The following is a 23481-nucleotide window of genomic DNA, read 5'->3' as shown; positions in this document are numbered from 1 at the left end:
GCGAAAGTGTCGAGGGTGCAGGATTTTGTGCACGAACTGAGCTGTCGATTATGGCCCATAAATGTTCGATGGGATTCATGTTGGGTGATCTGGGTGGCCAATTCATTTTCTCGAATTGTCCAGAATGTTCTTTAAACCAATCGTAAACAATTCCGATTCGTGAATGATATCGTTGCTTTGGGAACATGAAGTCCATGAATGTCTGCAAATGGTCTTCAAGCAGCATTCATTCCAGCGAATAATTGGTTCAGTTGAACCAGAGAAGTCAGTCCATTCCATGTCAACCCAGCTCACAACATGATGGAGCCACAACCTGCAGCGGAGTGTGCGCTGATATTAAACTTCCTGGCAGATTAAAACTGTGTGCCGGACCGAGACTCGAACTCGGGACTTTTGCTTTCGCGGACAAGTGCTCTACCAAATGAGCTACCCAAGCACGACTCACAGCTTTACTTCTGCCAGTATCTCGTCTCCTACCTTCCAAACTTTACAGAAGCTCTCCTGCGAATCTAGCAGAACTAGCACTCCTGAAAGAAAGGATATGGCGGAGACATGGCTTAGCCACAGCCTGAAGGATGTTTCCAGAATGAGATTTTCACTCTGCAGCGGAGTGTACGCTGATATGAAACTTCCTGGCAGATTAAAACTGTGTGCCGGACCGAGACTCGAACTCGGGACCTTTGCCTTTCGCGGGCAAGTGCTCTACCAACTGAGCTATACAAGCACGACTCACGCCCCGTCCTCACAGCTTTACTTCTGCCAGTATCTCGTCTCGTACCTTCCAAACTTCACAGAAGCTCTCCTACGAATCTTGGGTAGCTCAGTTGGTAGAGCACTTGCGCGCGAAAGGCAAAGGTCCCGAGTTCGAGTCTCGGTCCGGCACACAGTTTTAATCTGCCAGGAAGTTTCTTTTCGAGCCACAGCTGGCTTGTACAGTACCTTGTTGACACCCTGCGTCCAAGGCTCCGTGGGGTCAGCGCCATACTCGAACCCTTCCATTAGTTCTTATCAACTGAAATCGGTACTCACCTGGTCAGGCCATGGTTTTCCAGTCGTCTAGGACGCAAACGATGTGGTCACAAGCCCAGAAGAGGCTCTGGAAGCAGTGCTGTTTTTCTGGGGCAACGCTGGGGGATGCGTTTCCCTAAACTTTTTCGTCGACAAAGTAATTTTTTTACGATGTTGAGAACTTGAAAGAGTGCCAAAGATTTATTTCACGGACGTAACTTTTTTATTTCAGTTTTCCGTGTTGATAATTGCAATACGAACGATACCAGTGCAGTTTCTGGTGGGAAAATCGACGTCATTGTTTCAAGCATTTCGAAGCTGCGGCAACCGTTCTCGACGTATATTGTGCCCTCGCCGGTTAATAGTGGGCGATGGTAGTGCTAAACGGATATGCGTACGCTCAAATCTCAAATAGCATGCTTCATTTGAGGTGATGTAAACTGAAGTATTCGATACCACATTCTCTTGTATGTACACATGTATCGCCTGCTTCATTTGAGCTGTAGTAAAGTCAACAGTCAACTGAAGAGTCTTTTTTAGTTCGACATGTTGATGACGTAATGGCTACTAAAAGCAGATGACGGGTGGTATCCCATGCTTCAGTTATAACTAATGTTCGCTGCATTATATCCCATGTCGGAGTACTCTCAAACTGTTTCTTAGAAAAAAAGCACTGCCTGGAAGCGATGTCGTACTGTTAGCAAATGCACTCGAGTCGGTCCTCTGCTTCCACAGCCCATTAACGCAAAATTTCACTCCCCCCCCCTGCCCTAAAGGATACATTCGTCGTACGACCCAGATTGATTTCTGCTGTTATCTCCCGCAGTGTTGCTTGTCTGTTAGCACTGACAACTCTCATCAGACGCCACTGCCCACGGTCATTAAGTGAAGGCCGCTGGCCACTGCGTTGACTGTGGTGAGAGGTAATGACTGAATTTTGGTATTCTCACCACTCTCTTGACACTGTGGATCTCGGAATACTGAATTCTCTGACGATTTCCGAAGTGGAATGTCCTCCCCCTCCTGCATCTAGCTCCAACTACTGTTCCGCTTCAAAATCCGTCGCGCAGCCATAACCACGTTGGAAATCTTTTCACGTGAGTCACCTGAATGCAAATGACAGCTCCGTCAATGCACCGCCATTTTATACTTTGTGTACGCGATACTACCGCCATTTGTATATGTGCACACAGGTATCCCCTGAAATTTGTCATCTGAGTGTTTACCCCATCACCGTGCAGCAAGGGATATTTGTCTCTGGGGAGGTATAATTTGTAAAAGGCCAACAGACATACACGATCAAATTTTAGTTGGATGGCAGACTGCAACTCTATGCATTACACCTGAAGATCTTTTTGTAAAGCTATCGCGTAAATACAAAAATTTTGATTATTTTGTCGAAAATTCAGAAATCGATTTTAAAATTCTTGCGACAGATCTATGGCTGCGTATTTAATCCCGTCCTTAGGACTGTGCTTCACTTTATCACAACTTTACATAATCGAAATGTGGTGGATTTTTTTTTTTTTTTTGTGGGATAAATGTTCACTGGGCCGCACTGATTCTTGTTTTGCGTTGCGGGTTGGGCAACTCTGGTCTATGCAGTGACCTTATCCATGGAGCGGACGTTTGTCATTATTCCGAATAGAGTTTCGCAGAAGTTATATTCACTTCAATAAAACACAAGTTTTTTACTTAGCTGATAGTCCTGAAGTTGGCTTCTTAGACAGGCTTGATAACATCTGCAATTATATTTCGTAAGAAGAACATCCACTGGTCCTATCACTTTGAAACTGTGATGAACCACAAACTAAAAATTAAATATATAGCGGCACTTTTACATATTTGTATTTTAACTCTTCAAACATCGGAATAACAAAATATGACTTCATTCGCATCCCTGAGCTATCAGTTCCAACTGCAATGTCTACTTTCTAGCGCATTACAAACAGAACTTGCCTCCATCACTCCACAACACACTGCCAAGTGTGTACAGGCAAAGTACAAAGATAACATTTGAAGCAGACAGGTTACATCATTGTCAAAGAGATGAACTGATAAACATTTAGCAAGGCTTGATAGCCTTAAATTCACATACTCTTAACTAAACTTTAAAAATTCTCGTTATATATAAATAATTACTAACGAAACAATAAATCTGAGTGTGTATAGTTTTCTACAAACCTTGCATTCATATAATTAATAAGTTTCGCATTTGATTACATCACAACCTACACAGATGAATACTGTTTCTAGATCCAGTTTTCGGAATGCCAGGGCTTAGCGACTGGTGGTTTAAAAAAGTCGGCGGGACAAGGACCTAAAAGGCGGGACATAAAATAAAAGTGCATATTTCCAGTCAGTGTATAAGCATCTCCTTACAATGGATTGTGAACAACGTTGGTACCCGGTACAACTGTATTCAAAGGTACTGTTATGTTCATCAAACGTTCCAACATTATGCTAGTAATAAAGAATTTCCGTTACGCTTCAGCAAAACTCAGTAAGGTATTTAAATATTAATAATCATCTTTTAACATGCATAATCAACAGTAGGCTAAGCGCGCATGGCGCATGGGAGTTTTCCTCGCTGCCTAACATCGCTCTTTTACGGTGACTTTGAACACACGCGCAATAGAATAACAGCTGCTGTTTCTGTTTGCTTTGTTTCGAAATAGATAATATTCTACAAATTACTTACCAGTCGTACTTTCACTGACTTAATGGCAGAGAACGTTGTGGTGCGTTGTGTACACTGCTAAAAGTCACCTACGTCCAGTGCTTTGTTTCTCACTACAGGAGAGTGGAATAGAGATTCAGTAGCCTACCAGTTGGAACGCAAAGAGAAGTCCAGGCCAGCCATAGACGAGAGCACTGGAAAATTTGAAACACTATTCAGAAAACAGCGGCGTAACGGTAATGGTATAACAGTGGGAGCCAAGGGGCTGAGTCTTTTCGAAACGTACCTATCCAGCAAGCGCTGTAGCGTCCGTTCAGTTCACTGGAAAGCTTAAGCGTGGCGAGTCGTGACACCCCTAAAAATCGAGTCATCCCACGGAAAGCGGGGCACGTGACAAATTCCCGAGGAATCATTTTCGGGCAACAGTATCGCCTTGATATTTTTCACAAATTTCTGGCCCGTGATTCTCAAACGTAACAGGGACATGTTGGATGTGGAACTTGCTGAATGATTATCGTATAGCATTGTTGACTGAGGGGCTCAGAGAGGTAGGTTCAGCCGCATAATTGAGAAACAATATTTTTCTTTGTGCAGAATGGCACAAGTACGTTGCGAAATGTTAGAGTTGTGTGTATCTGATGAGTTGGTGACAGTAATTGGTGTGTGTAGTGTGGTGCCATGTTTCTGTTGTGCGATGATGAGAGGAGGGAGAGGATGAAACACGACGTTGGCCCATGGCCTGCTTCTCTCGAATAGCATCAAAAGTGCCGACAGGATTAACGTCACCGTTCGACGGATATATCACCATGTACAGCCCTCACTTCATAACGTAGACATGACACGAAATCTGTTAATCAGGAAATTTACGTCACCTCTCCCCTCCCCCAACCCTGTCAGGACTACTTTCGAGTCGAGCGCCACTGCTCAGGTGCAAGTTAGCAACCTCACCTGCTGAGGCGGATTGTGGGACACGTTGACACGTTGCGTCAAGACTAGACATTTACTGGCTGATTGTGACGAGTAGAAAAGTTTGTCGAAATATTTCACCAAGACGATATTGTTGCTCGGCAGCACTGACGTTACCAAAAGAATGCAGTTGCTCGGCTGCATAGACGTCCGCAAAAGTGCACAACTAGGGGACACTTGGCTCCACGTGGAATCTAAGATTTATGTCTTACAGAATTCTCACACATTTCTAGATGTGGTTGTACTAAACCGCTGATCTAGCATTGCTGACTGGGACGGGAAATATTGTGGCTTTGACAATCACTGTGTAAATTAGGTTCATTTGGTTGTCAGGCTGTTCACGGAAAATTGTGCCTTCTGGTCGCGGGAGCGGTTTCGACACTCTCCTGTAATGAAGGAGGGTGTGGAAATTTACAGAACACTGCCAAAATAAGAGTCCATCTGATCCATCGTATCGCAGTCAGTGCTGACCCGACAAAAATGGTTTTTAACTCGAATTGCCCTGTCCCCTCTACATACTCAAAGAAGGCGTTCCTCTTAGGCATACTGACAGTAAATATTTGTCATCCGAAACCTCGCTGTCCGTTGATTTCACTACTATATTGGGGTGTACGTCATATTAAGAACTCCACGGATACTTACGTCGTTTAGACGGACTGCATTTGAATGATTGATATTTCAGTATTGATGTGGTCTCTCTTATCATTCGCTTTCCCCTGATTCGCACTGTTTATTGAGCATAGTTTGGTGCTAAATTAACTAACCTAATTCTACATGGGTTGCCCCCACATACTTCTTATTCAGTGATCAGTGCTGCGAACAGACGGATGGAGTTGCTATAGGGAGCTCTTTGTCATCAACTGCCAATCTGATTATAGAAGACTCTTCACTTAAAACTTCCTGTCTGATAGGCCGTGATCGATGTATAAAACTCTCCCCTGACGTTTCGTCTCCGTCAGGGGAGAGTTCTATACATCGACCACGGCCTATCAACCCGGAAGTTTTAAGTGAAGACAATACCGGCCGTGAAAAACTACATTATAGAGGACTACCTGAGTATTTATTCCAGTCTTCCATTAGTCTATCTCCTCATGTCCCTCTCTCTGTCCACTGCCGCCTCACCCCTCTCTGTCTCTGTTATCTCCCCCCCCCCTCTCCCAAATCACTCCATGCATCTCCTCCCCCCCCCCCTAATTCTGTCCATCTCCTCCTCTCACCTCTGTCTGTCCAGCTCTTCCTCTCTGTTCTCCTCCCTGCTCTCTGTCATTCTTCTCCTTTCCCTCTCTGTTCATCTCCTCCTCCCCCCTCCCCCTCACACACACATACACTTTTATATAGATCCCCACCCCAATAGGAGGTTGGTGGTTCTTACCCTACAATATATCCTTCCAGACAGTAAGTAATATGGGGAGCATATTTGGTTGGAATCTATCCAGGAGTTTCGTAGGAAGTTTTTACTCTCGGGTGCACCGACGTCCGCACATGCCACATGAATTTCATGTATATTTAACATATTTCTCACGTGTACACATATTTCACCTGTATTTCTAGCGAATTTCGCCCTGCAGTTTTGTTTTCACGCAGCTAAGTGTTTAGGACGTCACAAATGCTGAACTATGTGTCGTGCAATGATATTATTTTGCCGATACATTCAGTTGTATATATGGATACTTTCTGCGAAATGTTTCGAGTAGACTAAGTAGGGAATGAAGTAATAAATTAAAACGTCACGCCCGATGCGGCAATTTTACTGCACGAACACCGAAAATGTAACAAGCGATAAACATTTTCCTTTCATCATTTTGTGGACTGTCAACCAAAAATAGTTTAACAAGGGTTTGAAATGAAGTGTTAAGTCCCTGACTGCTCTCATTCGCAACTACTGGGTTAATACATTCACGGTACTGGCGCGTCGTGAGCTACGTTTCTTTTTTCCTCCCAACTCAAACCTTATGGGAGGTAGTTGGTTCTTACTCTCACAGTGGTTCTTTCCAGGCAGTAAGTAATGTGTGTACCATGTGCAGCAGAAATCGATGCAGTGGTTTAGGAGGCGAGTTGGAACATACATTCACAGGGGAGACAGGGATACTTTTGCGCTCGGGGCACGTCTGCGGATAACACTATTTTCTCGGGAAACGTTCTACCGAGAATGGAAGATCAGTACAGCCATCTGCTGGCTCTCACAAACTTCACGGCACTAGTTGAGTGAACCGTGAAGAGCGTATTGGTGTTTTCGTGCAAGATAAATAGGGAAGCTCCTAGGGAACACCTGTTTTAGAACTGAAAATAGATAAACACATGTTCCTTTGCAGGCGATTATCCTACTTTACAAGGTACATTTGTATAATTTGAAACCTTGAAAGTTACTACTGTGCTTTCGAAACTAATTCAAACATGGCGACGGGGCACATATACGCACGTGTTGTGACACATTTACGCACTGTCTTGCGTTGGCGTCCTAACTGATACACCCCCCACCCCCCCATCGAGGAAACCGTAAGGCAACAGCAGTTGGTAACGCAGTCAGAAATGAAGGCACAGCAGAATGAAAGGTAGAAATACATAAGAAAGTTATTTGAAGGTAATGAATCTCAAAGAGAAAGAACGATGCTTTGAGAACAAGAACTGATAAGGACAACATATACCCTATGTGATCAAAAGTATACAGACACCCCCAACGTCATATGTTTTTCATATTAGGTGCATTGTGCTGCCACTTACTGCCAGGTACTCCATATCAGAGACCTCATTAGACATTGTGAGAGCGCAGAATGGGGCGCTCCGCGGAACTCACGGACTTCGAACGTGGTCAGGTGATTGGGTGTCACTTGTATCATACGTCTGTACCCGAGATTTCCACACTCCTAAACATCCCTAGGTCCACTGTTTCCGATGTGATAGTGAAGTGGAAAGTTGAAGGGACACGCGTACAGGCCGACCTCGTCTGTTGACTGACAGACACCGCCGACAGCTGAAGAAGTTTGTAATGTTTAATAGGCAGATATCTATCCAGACCATCACACAGGAATTCCAAACTGCATCAGGATCCACTGCAAGTACTATGACACTTAGGCGGAAGGTGAGAAAACTTGGATTTCATGGTCGAGCGGCTGCTCATAAGCCACACATCACGCCGTTAAATGCCAAACGACGTCTCGCTTGGTGTAAGGAGAGTAAACATTGGACGACTGAACAGTGGAAAAACGTTGTGTTGAGTGACGAATAACGATACACAATGTGACGATTTGATGGCAGGGTGTGGGTATGGCGAATGCCCGGTGAACGTCATCTGGAGGCGGTAGTGTTAAGGCCTACATTGATGTTTTAAGCACCTCCTTGATTCCCACTATTGAAGAGCAATTCGGCGACGTCGCTAGCATCTTTCAACACGATCGAGCACCTGTTAATAATGCACGGCCTGTGGCGGAGTGATTACACGGCAATAACATCTCTGTAATGAACTGGATTGCACAGAGTCCTGACCTGAATCCTATGGAACACCTTCCGGATGTTTTGGAACGCCGACTTTGTGCCAGGCTGACATAGATACCTCTCCTCAGTGCAGCATTCCGTGAAGAATGGGCTGCCATTCCCCAAGAAACGTTTGAGCACCTGATTGAACGCATGCCTGCGAGAGTGGAAGCTATCATCCTGCGAGAGTGGAAGCTGTCATCAAGGCTAAGGGTGGGCCAACACTATGTTGAATTCAGCATTACCGATGGAGAGCGCCACGAACTTTTAAGTCATCTTCACTCAGGTGTCCGGATACTTTTGATCACGTAGTGTATCGGTGTTTCATATCAGTGTTCTGCCAGAAGGCAGATTTTTCTGCCAAACTCTTCAGGTCCGCGCAATTTCCGATTTACCCTATGTCATCTTGTATCTTTTCCTTCCTTTCAATCTCCTCTCACATACTGGTCTTTCCAAAGCATCTATTAGGAAGCACTCACGTCTCAACGAATGTTCTTCCCAATTCTTGTTCCTTTCTCTTACAACCAGCAGCAGTCTTGTGAAGAGAATGGAAAGTGTCTTCTTATTTACTGCTTGAAGCTATGCAACCAGTCTAAAAGAAACAGAAAATTGGTCCTGTGCCTTTGGTGTAAAAGGTGGCCTAACAACGATTGTGCCACAGGAAACATATTTATTGTGGCCTTAAGTTACAACACGGACAGTGAAGATGAATAATTCTTCCATAACATTCAGATTCCTATACAGGTCATACACACATCAAAAAAATTTTTGCGTCACCCCGGTTCCCAGAACTCCTGAAGACAGACGTTGCCTGTGGATATTGTATCACAAAAAATGGTTCAAATGGCTCTGAGCACTATGGGACTTAACATCTATGGTCATCAGTCCCCTAGAACTTAGAACTACTTAAACCTAACTAACCTAAGGACATCACACAACACCCAGTCATCACGAGGCAGAGAAAATCCCTGACCCCGCCGGGAATCGAACCCGGGAACCCGGGCGTGGGAAGCGAGAACGCTACCGCACGACCACGAGCTGCGGACTATTGTATCACAGACAAAATCCCTTTGACTGTTCAGAGATGTCACTAAACCCACCCAAAGATGTAAATAACCATGCATGAGCAGCGCCTATTAGACGGAGGGCATCCAACAGCCGATCAGTTCCAGTCATTCCACCAGGAAGGTGGTACACGGCGCGTGTTGGCTGTAGTTCAACCATGCCTAGATGGTCAATACCGCTGTTCGATCGTGTCCGCATTGTTACTTTGTGCCAGGAAGGGCTCTCAACAAGGGAAGTGTACAGGCATCTCTGAGTGAACCAAAGCGATGTTGTTCGGACAATGCCTTTCTCAGGCCGTCCAATGGCTACTGCTGCAGTGGATGACCTCTACCTAGGGATTATGGCCCGAACGAACCCTGACAGCAACACCACCATGTTGAATATGCTTTTCGTGCAGCCACAGGACATCGTGTTACGACTCCAGCTATACGCAATAGGCTGTATGATGTGCAACTTCACTCCCGACGTCCATGGCGAGGTCCATCTTTACAATCACATCATGCAGTGCCGTACAGATGGGCCCAACAACATGCCGAGACGACCGCTCAGGATTGGCATCACGTTCTTTTCACCGATGTGTGTCGCATATGCGTTCAACCAGACAATCGTCGGAGACGTGTTTGGAGGCAACCCGGTCAGGCTGAACGCCTTAGACACACTGTCCAGCGAGTGCAGCAAGGTGGAGGTTCCATGCTGTTTTGGGGTGGCACTGTGTGGGGCCGGCGTACGCCTTTGGTAGTCATGGAAGGCGCCGTAACGGCTGTACGATACGTGAATGCCATCCTCCGACCGATAGTGCAACTATATCGGCAGCATATTGCCCAGGCATTCGTCTTCGTGGACGACAATTCGTGCCCCCATCGTGCACATCTTGTGAATGACTTCCTTCAGGATAACGACATCGCTCAACTAGAGTGGCCAGCATGTTCTGCAGACATGAACCCTACCGACATGCCTGGGATAGATTGAAAAAGGCTGTTTATGGACGACGTGGTCCACCAACCGCTCTGAGGGATCTACGCCGAATCGCCGTTGAGGAGTGGGACAAGCTGGACCAACAGTGCCTTGATGAACTTGTGGGTAGTATGCCACGACGAATATAGGCATGCATCAATGCAAGAGACCGTGCTACTGGGCACTAGAGGTACCGGTGTTTGCAGCAATCTGGACCAGCGCCTCTGAAGGCCTCGCTTTATGGTGGTGCAACATGCAATGTGTGGTTTTCATGAGCAATAAAAAGGGCGGAAATGATGTTTATGTTGATCTCTATTCCAAGTTTCTATACAGGTTCCGGAACTCTCGGAACCGAGGTGATGCAAAACATTTTCTGATGTGTAGGTGGAAGCTCGGAAGAAAAAAAAAGTTTACTGCCTCTAAAACATTTGTATTTTACCATGCTAATTGGTGTAAGTAAGTCTGCAATTTTATTTACTCCCAATAAAACATATTTTCAAAATTTTAGTAGTGTGTTCTGTTTACTCATTTTTGTGTTCTATGATATGCATAAACGAGACCCCATAAGCGCGTAAACTTCCCCCATACACAGGCTACATTTAGACCCTCGATTTGTGCCTATATAAACTTATTTTGCGCTTTTAAATGTAATGTTGACTTAAAAGTACGTATAGCAAGTTATCCTTCAGTAATCACATTACAGGACTAAATAATTTTAAATAGGATGATTCTAACGAAAATAATTTAAAAATACCGAAATGGAACCAGTGTCAGTGTGCCTCGGTTTCCCCTATATTTTTATAATACGGAGTTCGCGAAACGTGTCCTAGAGATGACGACGTTGAAAGTTGCATGCGTTTTTAAATTTTCTTGTGGAGATTTGCTTCGATACGGCTCGTCACGGATTCCTCTCATGTGCCAACCTCTTCGTCATCTAACAAATACTCAATTTTTTTCTTTTTCATTCTTCTGTGTATTATTCTTGTCAGCAACTTGTATGCATGAGCCGTTCATCGACGAAAGATGGAGATACAAAAAGTTTAGGAAAATATTGAAAGCCACTTAGGATGAAATAAATAGAAAGTAAGGGAATCCGTGGCGGAAAGGTTGCAGGATAAATGTGAGGAAATCGAAAAAGATATGGTCGTCGGAAGGGCTGATGTAGCATATAGCAGACTCAAAACAACTTTCGATGAAATTAAAAGCAAAGGTATCAGCATTAAGAATGCTTTAGGAATCCCGCTGTTAAGTGCAGACGAGAGACGGGATTGATGGAAACAGTACATTGAGGGGAGAGGTCTTGTCTGTCTTGTTGATCGTGCGGTAGTTCTCGCACTTAACCTGCTGTTGCTATATTCAGGATTGTGTGGATGATACTGTTCTGAAATTTATGTTATGTCTTTAATCTAGGCTCACAGATTACACATATAACTTGATAGTCGCTTGATTGCCGCGTCCTCCAAAGATTTTACAAATTCCAAGGGAATGTTATCTATCTCTTCTGCCTTATTTGATCTAAGTCTGCCTAAGCTCTTTCAAATTCTGACTCTAATACTGATCCCTTCTCTCTTCAGTTGCGACTCCAATTTGTTCTATCATCAGACAATTACCTTCCCCTCGCAAAAGCCTTCAGTGTACTCTTTCCATCTACCCGTTCTCTTCTCTGGGTATAACAGCGGAATGCCCATCGCACTACCAATGTTGATATTTTCGCTTTTAATTTCATCGAAAATTGTTTTAATTTTTCTGTATGCTGAATCAGTCCTTTTTCGATTTCTTCACATTTTTCCTGCAGCATTTTTTCGCCGTAACTTCCCTAACTTCCTATTTATTTCATCCGAAGTGACTTATATGTCTACCCTCTATATTCCTAAAGATTTTTGTACTTCCTCTTTTCGTCGATCATTTACAGTACTGTTTTATTACCCAAGGTTTCTTCGTAGTTAGCTCCTTTATACCTATGTTTGTCTGTTCGACATCTAGGATTGCCCTGTTTAGAAATGTCCATTCCTCTTCAACTACTGCGGTATTCATTATGGCAGCATCTACATCTTCAGAGAACTTCGAGGGTATCTCTTCATTCCTCAGAACCTTTCATCTTGATCCTTCCGGAGGAGTGTCTTAAACTTCAGCCTGCCCTTTATCAAAAAAAATTGTTATCCGAGTCTATATCTGCTCCTAGGAATGCCTTACAATCCAATATCTGAATGCGCAATCTCTGTCTGACCATGATGTTAGTTTAGCTGGAATTTTCCCGTATCTGTGAGCCTTTTCCAAATATACCTCTCTCTCTTGTGGTTTTTCAACAATGAATTAACTGTTAATAGCCGACATTCGTTGCAAAACACAACTGGTATTTCTACTCTCTCATTCCTACGAATGATCCTGTATCCTCCCGTACCTGTGCCTTCCATTCCTTCCCCCTCCACCGCTTTCCAGCCCCCCCCCCCCCCGATGTTTATTACACTACTGGCCATTAATATTGCTACACGACGAAGAAGACGTGCTACAGACGCGAATTTAACCGACAGGAAGAAGATGCTGTAATTTGCAAACACCTACAACGTACTGACATGGGGAAAGTTTCCACCTGATTTCTCATACACAAACAGCAGTTGACCGGCGTTGCCTGGTGAAACGTTGTTGTGATGCTTCGTGTAAGGAGGAAAAATGCGTACCATCACGTTTCCGACTTTGATAAAGGTCGGATTGTAGCCTATCGCGATTGCGGTTTATCGAATCGCAACATTGCTGCTCCTGTTGGTCGAGATCCAATGACTGTTACGAGAATATGGAATCGGTGGGTTCAGGAGGGTAATACGGAATGCCGTGCTGGATCCCAACGTCCTCGCATCACTAGCAGTCGAGATGACAGGCATCTTATCCGCATGGCTGTAACGGATCATGCAGCTACCGCTCGATCCATGAGTCAACAGATGGGGACGTTTACAAGACAACAACCATCTGCACGAACAGCTAGACGACGTTTGCAGCAGCATGGACTATCAGCTCGGAGACCATGGCTGCGGTTACCCTTGACGCTGCATCACAGACAGGAGCGCCTACGATGGTATACTCAACCACGAACCTGGGTGCACGAATTGCAAAACGCCATTTTTTCGGATTAAACCAGGTTCTGTTTACAGCATCATGATGGTCGCATCCGTGTTTGGCGACATCGCGGTGAACGCACATTGGAAGCGTGTATTCGTCATCGCCATACTGGCGTATCACCCGGCGTGATGGTATGGCGTGCCATTGGTTACACGTCTCTGTCACCTCTAGTTCGCATTGACGGCACTTTGAAGAGTGGACGTAACATTTCAGATTTGTTACGACCCGTGGCTTTACCCTTCATTCGATCCCTCTGAAACCCTACATTTCAGCAGGATAATGCACGACCGCATGTTACAGGTCCTGTACGGGCCTTTCTGGATACAGAAAATGTTCGACTGCTGCCCTGGCCAGCACGTTCTCCAGATCTCTCACCAATTGAAAACGTCTGCTCAATGGTGGCCGAGCAACTGGCTCGTCTCAATACGCCAGTCACTACTCTTGATAAACTGTGGTATCGTGTTGAAGCTGCATGGGCAGCTGTACCTGTACACGCCATCCAAGCTCTGTTTGACTCAATGCCCAGGCGTATCAAGGCCGTTATCCGTTATTACGGACAGAGGTGGTTGTTCTGGGTACTGATTTCTTAGGATCTATGCACCCAAATTGCGTGAAAATGTAATCACATGTCAGTTCTAGTATAATATATTTTTCCAATGAATACCCGTTTATCGTCTGCATTTCTTCTTGGTGTAGCAATTTTATTTGCCAGTAGTGTACATTGTCATCTTCTTTTACACACTGAATTATCCGTAATCTCTTCATATATTTCCTCTCTCTCTCTCTCTCTCTGTCCATCTTCTGCTTCTGACATCGGCATGTATATCTGAACAACCTTGTCGACTGTCGACTTTGGTTTGCTGTCGGTTCTAATGAGAGCAAGCGTATCGCTGTACTGTCCTAAGTAACTCCTCTGTCCTACCTCCCTACTGATGACGAATCCAACTACCATTACATCTGCTGTTGATCTTACCTTATATTCATCTGATGAGAATTATTTGTGTTTTTTTCCACTTCACTTCAGTGACTCTCACAATATCTAGATGGAGCGTTTGCATTTCCCTTTTCAGATTTCCTATTTCCCCCACCATACTCAAACTTCTCACATTCCACGCCCCGACTCGTAGAACTCTATCCTTTAGCTGGCTATTCACTCTTTTTGTCATGATCACCTGCCGTTGACAGACGCCTCCCGGAGATCTGAATAGGAAACAAATCCGGAATCAAGAATGAGATTTTCACTCTGCAGCGGAGTGTTCGCTGATATGAAACTTCGTGGCAGATTAAAACTGTGTGCCGGACCGAGACTCAAACTCGGGACCTTTGCATTTCGCGGGAAAGTGTTCTACCATCAAAGCTACCCAAGCACGACTCACGCCCCGTCCTCACAGCTGTACTTCTGCCAGAACCTCGTTTCCTACCTTCCAAAGTTTACAGAAGCTCTCCTACGAACCTTGCAGAACTGGAGCATTGGAACGGCTCAACGAATCGGACTTTTTTCTTAACAATTATTTATCAGCGCAGCCCAACCTGCAACACACACAAACTTTTCAAGCTGGTTCTCACCACCCTGTAGATCTGTGGCTTAATGCAAAGACAACTAAGGTCAGTTTTCACGAAAGTGAGATACATTGTGCAGTCGGCTAAGAAATTTACAAAGTTTTATATATAAGAATAACCAAAGTCTAGCTTTAAAGTCAACGAAAGAACATGGCTTCCCGAAAACCAATGTTGTATCATAAAAAACTTGTTCACACAACAATAACCAGTGCGTACACTGATGAAGAACCTTCATGGTTTTTACTGCCAGAACAGCCAGCGTCAACTTTGGCTAATGTAACTGTAGATTGTTGTTGTTGTGGTCTTCAGTCCTGAGACTGGTTTGATGCAGCTCTCCATGTTACTCTATCCTGTGCAAGCTTCTTCATCTCCCAGTACCTACTGCAACCTACATCCTTCTGAATCTGCTTAGTGTATTGATCTCTTGGTCTCCCTCTACGATTTTTACCCTCCACGCTGCCCTCCAATGCTAAATTTGTGATCCCTTGATGCCTTAAAACATGTCCTACCAACCGATCCCTTCTTCTAGTCAAGTTGTGCCACAAACTTCTCTTCTCCCCAATCCTATTCAATACCTCCTCATTAGTTATGTGATCTACCCACCTTATCTTCAGCATTCTTCTGTAGCACCACATTTCGAAAGCTTCTATTCTCTTCTTGTCCAAACTGGTTATCGTCCATGTTTCACTTCCATACATGGCTACACTCCATACAAATATTTTTAGAAACGACTTCCTGACACTTAAATCTATACTCGATGTTAACAAATTTCTCTTCTTCAGAAACGATTTCCTTGCCATTGCCAGTCTACATTTTATATCCTCTCTACTTCGACCATCATCAGTTATTTTACTCCCTAAATAGCAAAACTCCTTTACTACTTTAAGTGTCTCATTTCCTAATCTAATCCCCTCAGCATCACCCGATTTAATTTGACTACATTCCATTATCCTCGTTTTGCTTTTGTTGATATTCATCTTATATCCTCCTTTCAAGACACTGTCCATTCCGTTCAACTGCTCTTCCAAGTCCTTTGCTGTCTCTGACAGAATTACAATGTCATCGGCGAACCTCAAAGTTTTTACTTCTTCTCCATGAATTTTAATACCTACTCCGAATTTTTCTTTTGTTTCCTTTACTGCTTGCTCAATATACAGATTGAATAACATCGGGATACGATATGAAAAATAAATTACACTTGAAACAAAAAATAACTTAACCAATAAACATCCCCTTATCAGAACGGAGCTTCCTTTTATTCAATGCAACAGCTTTCCATAAACTGTCGCCGTAAACGCTCTGTTTAACTGTGTTATCTGTACCCAACAAGCACAAATCCGCTCAGTGCTTTATTTGGAATGAAGCTATTGCTGGCCACGGAGAGTATGAAGTAGCTTCATGTATTCGCAAGCACATGCTATCATTATCTGAAGAAGTCGTTGAGGTCAATACGTTTAGCGACTCCTGCAGTGGCCAGAACAGGAATATTAATTTCTCTGTCATGCTTATGAATATATTTCATGAAGAAAAACACTGTAGTAATAAGGTGGATGCTATTAATCATAACTCTCTTGAACCTTGAGGCTGATTCCATTCACACAGCTATCGAAAAAGTAAAAAATAAAATAAAATAAAGTAAAAATTAATACAACTGCAAAAATTGATACGCCTTGAGACAGGGCTAATTTGATCAGGTTAGTTGCTAGGAAACTCGAGCAAAACGGTTTTGTTAATTTCAGTGAACTTATTCATCGAAGTTATGCTCACAGAAACATTTTGAGAGTAAACTGTAGATAAAATGGTTGCAACATGGGCGCAAATCACTTGGGAACGTATACTATAAATTTTCCTTCAGTCCGCAAGAGGAGATCAGGATGTTAAATCTAACAATAAGAGGCAAGCATCCCGTGAATCATGACTTGCAACCCATTTACACGACACCTAAACGATTATCTGCACAAAAGGTCAAAGCCCTACAGTTATTTATTCACTTTGTTCGTCCGCAGAGTAGATCTATTAATAGACCGCCCTGGAGACAATAGAGAACTTACGAAAGTTATGCTGAATAATGGTACATCGGGAAAATTAAGTTTCATTTGAGTTTTAAAGAGTTGTTTTGGCTTTCCCTCGTATCGAATGACACACACAGTGACGATTTCATACGGAAAATATCTTCAATTACTATAACATGTAGCATTCCTTAACATTGTTTCTCTTTGAACCAACGTACAGGATAAGAATAAAGTGCAGAACATGCACAAATTTTAAAGATACAAGTATCTGATTCTGTTGTATAGCCTAAATCAGCATAAGTAGGCATATTTCATGATTAAGAAATGTCATAAAATTTTTAGAACTTTTACACATCTCAAATAATAGCATTTATAACCATGCTAATAATAGCATAAAATATTAAACTGCAGAATAAAAGTATTAACAGTACCAATGGCTTTGAAACTTGTCTCTAAATTTTAGTTCTCAAGTCCCACATCCATATACACGGCGACCCAAAAGTCCCTTAACATTTAAAAATGCACTAACTTACGGAATGATGTAGGTAGAGAGGTTGTATTCAAACAAAAAACGAGTGCAAAAGCTGGCCCACAGGGGCAGTAACACGTCAGTGACGCCGCACGGGAATCATGTATAGAATGAGCTGCAGTGAGAAAGGGAGTCAGATCGACCCTAGCTTCTATGCAGGATGGCGCTCCATCTCGTATTGCTACACGTGTGAAATATTTCTTGCACACATCTTTTCGTGAGGATCGCATGCTGAGCCGCCACGTCCGTCTTGCTTGGCCTTTCGGGTTCCCAGACCCAAATTGATGTGATTATTGGCTGTGGCACTACTTGAAGTCGCAAGTCTACCACGATCGTCCGGGAATGCTAAAGTCAACACCCGACGGCAATATTTTTCACTATACCTACCTCGACGTGCTGTATAGTGCTGCTGTTCACAACTTGTCCCTCGACTACAGGTATTTTTTATGACTGACGACCGACATGTTGAGCATTTGTTCTGAAGAACACCGTCTTTACTAGAAATAAGTTGTTACGCTATTATTGCTTTTGTATTCACATGAAGCGCCATCTTTTGATCGTATCGCGCACTTTGTTTCAATAAAATCCCATGTCATGTCAAACGTATGTGTCAATTTTTATCTCTCTATCTACATTATTCCGTGAAATACGAACAGTTTGATGTAGGACACTTTGGTCTATCAAGTTGGGTGATGTAGGACACTTTGGTCTATCAAGTCGGAAAACTACCTCAAACTGGCCCACAAAAACCATCCCGTCTTTGCACAGACTATTAGTCCTAGAGAAAAAATTAATACTACCTTTTCTTGTAGGAAATTTGATGTACTCTAATTTTGTTTTGGAATAAGTTCTCGCTACAGGAAACGTACAAAACTGACCTTCCCTTGCTCCACCACCGCCACACTCATACCCCACCGGTCAGGATTTTTAGTATGTTGTTACGTATTAAAATTTTCATCTTCGCGAATTACTTCCCGTATTCGACCTTTTTTGGTCTTCACTGACTGGGCTAACACACCACCGGGTAAGTTGTGCAATTAAAAACTGTAAAATTGACGTTTATGCAAATTTTTCTTCACAGCATTGTTATTTTAACTGCACCAAGTTAACAACTAAACCGTTTTATTTGTCTGGGTCTTCCTACTACGAAACTACAGTGCTTGTAAAGATTAAATATAGATCGAATTGTAATTGTAATTAGTTTTTTCATAACGTTTACAAAAGTCTTCTTTCTCTCATTAACCTCACTCTTGTAGCTCTACTGTATAGCCGAATGACGATGGCACCTCTTGGGTAAAATATCCCGGAGGTAAAATAGTCTCCGATTAGGATCTTTGGGCGGGGCCTTGTCAGGAAAATGTCGTAATCAGGAGAAACAAAGCTGACATTCTACGGGTCAGAGCGTGTAGCGTTAGAACCCTTAATAGCAATTAGCGAATTCGGTGGCAGGAACAAGACCTCACATCAGGTGAGTACAGAGTTATAAATACGAAATTTAATAGGGGTGATGCAGGAGTAGGCCTAACAATGAACAAGAAAATAGGAATGCACAGAATAGTGAATCCATTATCGTACTCAAGATAAACACGAAGCCAACACGCAACACTGCAGTACAAGATAATATGCAAATTAGCTCCACAAGTGATGGACAAATTGAACAAATGTGTCACAATGTAAAAAAATTATTCGCTTAGTTAAAAGAGATGAAAATTTAATAGTAATGGGGCTGAAATCCGATAACAGGAAAAATGAGAGAAGGGAAAAAAGTATGTGAATATCGATTGGGGAAAGGAATGACAGAGGATCACGCCTGGTAGAATTTTGCAGAGAGGGTAATTTAATCAACTCTAACACTTCGGTGAAGAATCATGAAGGAAGGTTGAATGCGTGGAAGAGACCTGGAGACATCGGAAGATTACAGATTGATTTTACAGGGTGTCCCAGAAATATTATTTCTCTGATTACAAACATGGGTAAGGCAGGGTTTTGCGCGCGCGCACTCACACACACACACACACACACACACACACATTAAATAAACTTCGTTGTTCGAAGGATATCACAGACATCATCTGAACATGGTCCTTGACATAAACCCAAAGGAAGAATTCCAGTGGTGTTATGTCCGGTGACCGCGAAGTAGTACTAACACTACGACTTCTTAGAAGACAGGTTAAGGGAAGGCAGACCTACGTTTATAGCAATTGTAGATTTAGAAAAAGCTTTTGACAATGTTGACTGGAAGACACTCTTTGAAATTCTGAAAGTAGCAGCGGTAAAATGCAGGGAGCGGGAGGCTGTTTACAACTTGTACAGAAACCAGACGGCAGTTATAAGAATAGTAGGGAAGTAGTGCATTAGAAGGTTCAAATGGCTCTGAGCACTATGGGACTTAACTTCTGAGGTCATCAGTCGCCTAGAACTTAGAACTACTTAAACCTAACTAACCTAAGGACATCGCACACATCCATGCCCGAGGCAGGATTCGAACCTGCGACCGTAGCAGTCACTCGGTTCCAGACTGTAGCGCCTAGAACCGCAAGGCCACTCTGTCCGGCTGCATTAGAAGGAAGTGAGTCGGATAGTAGTCTATCCTCGGTGTTATTCAATCAGTCCATTGAGCAAGCAGTAAAGAAAATCAAAGAAAAATTTGGAGAAGGAATTAAAGTTCATTGTTAATTCTGTCCGAGAAAACAAAGGACTTTAAAGAACAGTTGGAATGAAATAAACAGTGTCTTGAAACAAGAATATAAGATGGACATCACCGAAAGCAAAACAAGAGTAATGGAACGTAGTCGAATTAATCAGGTTCAAAAACGGCTCTGAGCACTATGCGACTTAACTTCTATGGTCATCAGTCGCCTAGAACTTAGAACTACTTAAACCTAACTAACCTAAGGACATCGCACACATCAATACCCGAGGCAGGATTCGAAACTGCGACCGTAGCGGTCACTCGGTTCCAGGCTATGCTGAGGGAATTAGATTAGGAAACGTGGCACTAAAAGTAACAGATGGGTTTTGACATTTGGGCTGTAAAATAACTGATAATGGCCGAAGTAGAGGATGTGAAATATAGACTGAACATGGCAAGAAAATCGTTTTTGAAGAGGAGAAAATTTTTTTAACATCGAATATAGATTTCAGTATGAAGAAGTATTTTCTGAAAATATTTGCCTGGAGTGTAGCCTAGCATGGGAAGGGAGTGAAATGTGTACGATAAACAGTTCAGACAAGAAGAGAATAGAAGCTTTGAAATGTGATGCTATATAAGAATGCAGGAGATTATATCGGTAGATTGCGTAACTAATGAGGAAATACTGAATAGAAATGGGGAAAAAAAGAAATTTGTGGCACAGGTTGACTATAGGAAGGGATCGGCTGCGGCATTAAGGGATCACAAATTTAGTGTTGGAGGGAAGTGTGAGGGGTAATCATGTAGAAGGAGACCAAGAGATTAATACAGTAAGAAGGTTCAAAACGATGTAGGTGCCAGTATTTACTCGGAGAGAAAGAGGCTTGCACAGGATAGAGAAGCATGGGGCACTGCATCAGTGTTCGGACTGAGGACCACGACAGCAACGAAATTTCCAACTAAGGGGTGGTAAATACCCTTGTTAATGAAGGCCAAAATTATCGAATATCGGAAATAATTTGTGCTGTCATATGCCTTTGTATGGCGTTAGTGCCATGAACAACATACTGAAAATTCTGAACGGTGGAAAGTGAGAGTTAGGATGAGGGTTAGTTTGTTTTTCTTGAATAATTCAAAAACCGCGGCCTATAGCTAAAACTTGTCTCAGTATAAAATTAAACTACATTAAATATCATACAAGAATCGTCCTATTCATTTTTTCTCGGAGACTAATAATTTGCGTGAAGAGAGCGATAGATTATTGTAAATCTCACGCGATTCGCATGCGTTGTAGCTTAACTGGTTTTTGTAGTCCAGATTGAGGTAATTTCTCGACTTGATAAATGACAGGTGTCCCGTATTAAATTTTTCGTCTCGACTTCCTCTACGCCACTGTGATATGTTCTTGACAGTTATTGTTTACAACATGTATATTAAAGAGGAGGTGAAATGGCTATGCTCCTGTAAATACTTGATGTATTTGTGGCATTTTACTTGAGCTGGTTCCTGTTTTGATTTGTATTATATTACCTTATTTTACAAACTTTGAATAATTCTTAAGAAATTAAACGAGCAACAAAACAAATAGAACCATTAGTTAGCGTTAGCGTACTTGTTCCTCCTGTATTCTCAAAATTTCTTCATTCTACCCCTAAGTGTATACAGCTTTTCTAATGTCTATGTATTTAAATTTCATTGTCTTTTCTGTCAATGTTGTTTGGGTTTGAGCCAGTGATAAGTGCAAACAACGCGAAAGCAAGCAAAGAAAGCGGTTAGTAAAAGCCAAAGAATCACGACAGGTGAAAGTCCAAGCAGGATTTTTTTTCTTTTTTTTTTTCAACTTCCACTAACATCTAGCACTGGATTCAGAACAAATAAACAAGAGGAGAAAACGCTGTAACTCAGTTGTATGCTAAGTTTATAAGGAAGAACTGTTTTTCAGCTATCGATAGTAAAATGTAGAAACATTATGCTTACCGCATTTCCAGATTGATCTCCAAAGGTGCTTTGTAAATAAAAGCGAAATGCGTCTGGTGAAAAATATTCTTAAATGGTAGTAAGCTTTACAATAATAATTAACACTAGGAAATTACATTACAAATGAAACTAACTTTTATACACAGCTACACATCTTTGAATACGCTGAGTAATAGCATAGCAAGTCTTCAAAATAACAACCCTTGAGAGAAACTCGCAATTTAACCATATCTTCATCCTAATTGTTTGAATACAACTACGTAAAAGTGTAAGGCTGGTAACTCTTAAACTGCAAATATAAAATTAAAAATATACAACATATAACTGTTTGTAAAAGAAAACCACCTGAAAGTGAGAACTATTTAAAACTAACTTAGCTACTTTTGTAGATTAGCTAGACGTTCTCTAGAAGCGACACACACGACGGCCCTCTCTATGGACACGTACTGAGATAATTTTGGTTAAGCTGCTGACTTGTTAAGTCTTGTTGTGGGTAAGTTTATTGCCATCGTGTAACAGACGGATGATGTAGTGGCGGTATATGCGCAAAGCAGGAGCCTAGAAATGTTATGACACTTTGTTTGATTGCAACGAAAACCTGAATAATGGGACCAGATAGCTCCCTCTAATGATGTCAAGGAGAAGAGAATGATTCGTATTCGCGCGATCGAGGTACAATATAATTCTTAAGAAATGTATAGTTCTTCCTGCTTTTGTTCAGACGGAGATACTGTAATTTTAAACTCTTGATACTAAGCTTGCTTTTGCTATGGACAGCATTTGCTTCTCAACAGAAGAAAGATACATATTTTAGATAACTGTAACAGTACGGTGGCCTGCTCGTTTCATCCTCCAGTGATTCTCATCCAGTCATTGTTACTTAAAAGCGAAGGTGACTCTTTGACAGTCTGTACCGGAACCTTTATTAATTAACATTCTACAGACGTCAAGGTCGCCAATTTTGTAGAACACCTCATCGCCTTTATTCGAATTCAGCATTAGTATTCACAGACACGTGTTACGCAGGTGCTAGGAAACTACAATGACCACTAGACGCTGTACAGCATACGAGGAAAGCGTTCTGATACGCGCGAATAACTTTACTTGGAAGCAGCTGAGATGGGCGCAGCTAAGCAGTAGGCAGACGTATTAGTATTTCGTTCCAATAAAATGTATGCGCAAAGGAGTCTGGGATCAGTGGTTCACCCGATCATTTCAGGATCATTTTTCAAAGCGGATGTAAATTTGATATTGTCAAGACACAACAAAAGACACAGCCGGCCACACTATTCCCCGCGCTGTACGCTGTAACAACGAAGACTTCATCACGACAGTCTTAAAAACACTTCCTAATGTGTGACCGAGATATGTTGGCCACGTGGAGTAGACTCTTTGCATCGGTTATTGTACCATTTTAATTGTCTTCATCCGAACATCAAATTCACGATGGAAATTGAAAAGGAGGGAAAGTTACCTCATTTGGAGTACTAGTTTATAGAAAAGAAGACGG

The 23481-nt window shown here is 42.6% G+C and overlaps 1 protein-coding gene across 1 annotated transcript in view; it reads left to right on the top strand.

Annotated features, from left to right (window-relative positions):
* The window catches only part of LOC126252351 (uncharacterized), a 143198-nt gene that overhangs the window by 918 nt on the left and 118799 nt on the right, over positions 1-23481 (top strand). The window lies entirely within an intron of this gene.

The sequence above is a fragment of the Schistocerca nitens genome, chromosome 4 (genome assembly GCF_023898315.1).
Source record: "Schistocerca nitens isolate TAMUIC-IGC-003100 chromosome 4, iqSchNite1.1, whole genome shotgun sequence".
Taxonomy (NCBI): Eukaryota; Metazoa; Arthropoda; class Insecta; order Orthoptera; family Acrididae; genus Schistocerca; species Schistocerca nitens.
This window is presented reverse-complemented; position numbering and strand designations above follow the sequence as displayed.